This window comes from Arachis hypogaea, chromosome 13 (assembly GCF_003086295.3).
Source record: "Arachis hypogaea cultivar Tifrunner chromosome 13, arahy.Tifrunner.gnm2.J5K5, whole genome shotgun sequence".
Lineage (NCBI taxonomy): Eukaryota > Viridiplantae > Streptophyta > Magnoliopsida > Fabales > Fabaceae > Arachis > Arachis hypogaea.
The window spans coordinates 110,105,344-110,108,018 of NC_092048.1; the positions used below are offsets into that span (position 1 = coordinate 110,105,344).

The window sequence follows — 2,675 nt, forward strand, 5'->3', positions numbered from 1 at the left end:
AGCTTGCATTCCATTCAGACTCTGAGAAATCATATTGACTTGCTGAGTCAATATTTTGTTCTGAGCCAATATGGCATTCAGAGTATCAATTTCAAGAACTCCCTTCTTCTGAGGCATCCCATTACTCACAGGATTCCTCTCAGAAGTGTACATGAACTGGTTATTAGCAACCATGTCAATGAGTTCTTGAGCTTCTGCAGGCGTTTTCTTTAAGTGAATGGATCCACCTGTAGAGGTATCCAATGACATTTTAGCTAATTCAGACAGACCATCATAGAATATGTCCAGGATGGTCCATTCTGAAAGCATGTCAGAAGGACACTTTTTGGTCAGTTCTTTGTATCTCTCCCAAGCTTCATAGAGGGATTCACCTTCTTTCTGTCTGAAGGTCTGAACATCCACTCTAAGCTTACTCAGCTTTTGAGGAGGAAAGAACTTGGCTAAGAAAGCCTTGACCAACTTATCCCAAGAGTTCAGGCTATCCTTAGGTTGAGAGTCCAACCATATTCTAGCTCTGTCTCTTACAGCAAAAGGGAAAAGCATGAGCCTGTAGACTTCAGGATCTACTCCATTAGTCTTAACAGTATCACATATCTGCAAGAATTCAGTTAAGAACTGAAAAGGATCTTCAGATGGAAGTCCATGAAACTTGCAGTTCTGCTGCATCAGAGAAACTAATTGAGGTTTCAGCTCAAAATTGTTTGCTCCAATGGCAGGAATGGAGATGCTTCTTCCATGTAAATTGGAATTAGGTGCAGTAAAGTCACCAAGCATCCTCCTTGCATTATTATTATTTTCGGCTGCCATCTCCTCTTCCTGTTCGAAAATTTCTGAAAGGTGCTTGCTGGATTGTTGTAATTTAGCTTCTCTTAGTTTCCTCTTCAGAGTCCTTTCAGGTTCCGGATCTGCTTCAACAAGAATGTTTTTGTCCTTGCTCCTGCTCATATGAAAAAGAGGGACAGAAAAATAATAATAATAGGGGTCTTTTTTACCACAGTATAGAGGTCCCTGTGTGAGTAGAAGAAAAGAAGAAGAAAAAATTCGAACACAGATGGAAGAGGGGGTTCGAATTTTTGGTGAGATGAAGTGTTAGTAGATGAATAAATAAATAGAGAGAGACAATTTTCGAAAATAATTTTTGAAAAAGAGTTAGTGATTTTCGAAAATAGTTTTTGAAAAAGGTTAGTAAGTTTCGAAAATTAAAATCAACAATTAAATTAATTAGTTAATTAAAAAGAAATTTTGAAAAAGAGGGAAGATATTTTCGAAAATTAGAGAGAGAGAGTTAGTTAGGTAGTTTTGAAAAAGATAAGAAACAAACAAAGAGTTAGTTAGTTAGTTGAAACAAATTTGAAAATCAATTTTGAAAAGATAAGAAGACAAGAAGTTAGAAAAGATATTTTAAAATCAAATTTTGAAAAAGATAAGATAAAGAGATATTTTTGAAAAGATATGATTGAAATTAGTTTTGAAAAAGATTTGATTTTTAAAATCACAATTGATGACTTGATTCACAAGAAATCACAAGATATGATTCTAGAACTCAAAGTTTGAATCTTTCTTAACAAGCAAGTAACAAACTTGAAATTTTTGAATCAAAACATTAATTGATGATGTTATTTTCGAAAATTAGGAGATAAAGATAAGAAAAAGATTTTTGAAAAATATTTTAAAAATTTTTGAAAATAAATAAGAAAAATGAAAAAAGATTTGATTTTTGAAAAAGATAAGATTTTTAAATTGAAAATTTGATTTGACTCATAAAAACAACTAGATTTTAAAAAGTTTTGAAAAAGTCAACTCAAATTTTCGAAATTTATGAGTGAAAAAGAGAAAGATATTTTTTTGATTTTTGAATTTTTATGATGAGAGAGAAAAACATGAAAATGATGCAATGCATGAAGATTTTTAGATCAAAACAATGAATGCATGCAAGAATGCTATGAATGTCAAGATGAACACCAAGAACACTTTGAAGATCATGATGAACATCAAGAACTTATTTTTGAAAAATTTTTAATGCAAAGAAAACATGCAAGACACCAAACTTAAAAATTTTTCATGTATAGACACTATGAATGCAACAATGCATATTAAAAACAAGAAAAGACACAAAATATGAAAACATCAAGATCAAACAAGAAGACTTACCGAGAACAACTTGAAGATCATGAAGAACACTATGAATGCATGAATTTTTCGAAAATTTTATGCAAACTTTAAAACATGCAATTGACACCAAACTTTCAACTTGACTCAAGACTCAAACAAGAAACATGAAATATTTTTTATTTTTATGATTTTATTAAATTTTTTTGGATTTTTCGAAAATTAATGTGAAAAAAAAAGGATTCCAAAATTTTTAATATGAATTCCAGGAATCTTGTGCTCTTTAGTCTAAAGCTCCAATCTGAGGGTTAGGCATGGCTTAATAGCCAGCCAAGCTTTAGTATGCTATTACATGCATTGAAGTGATTAGTTGAATAATCAGTCCAAAGGAATTTGGACATGGCTTCACAGCCAGCCAAGATTCAACAAAACATCATGAAACACTAGAATTCATTCTTAAAAATTCTGAAGAAAAATATATTCTTTTTTTGAAAACTTTTTTTTTTTAATTTTTTTTTCGAAAACAAAGGAGAAAATTTTTGAAAGATTTTTGAAAACTTTTTGAA

General features: G+C 31.0%; 1 non-coding gene across 1 annotated transcript; it reads left to right on the forward strand.

Annotated features, from left to right (window-relative positions):
• The first annotated feature begins 303 nt into the window (after positions 1–303).
• LOC112740030 (small nucleolar RNA R71) lies at positions 304–411 on the forward strand. The gene has a single exon (XR_003170966.1). It is a non-coding gene; the product is annotated as a small nucleolar RNA R71 (small nucleolar RNA).
• The last annotated feature ends 2,264 nt before the right edge of the window (positions 412–2,675 follow it).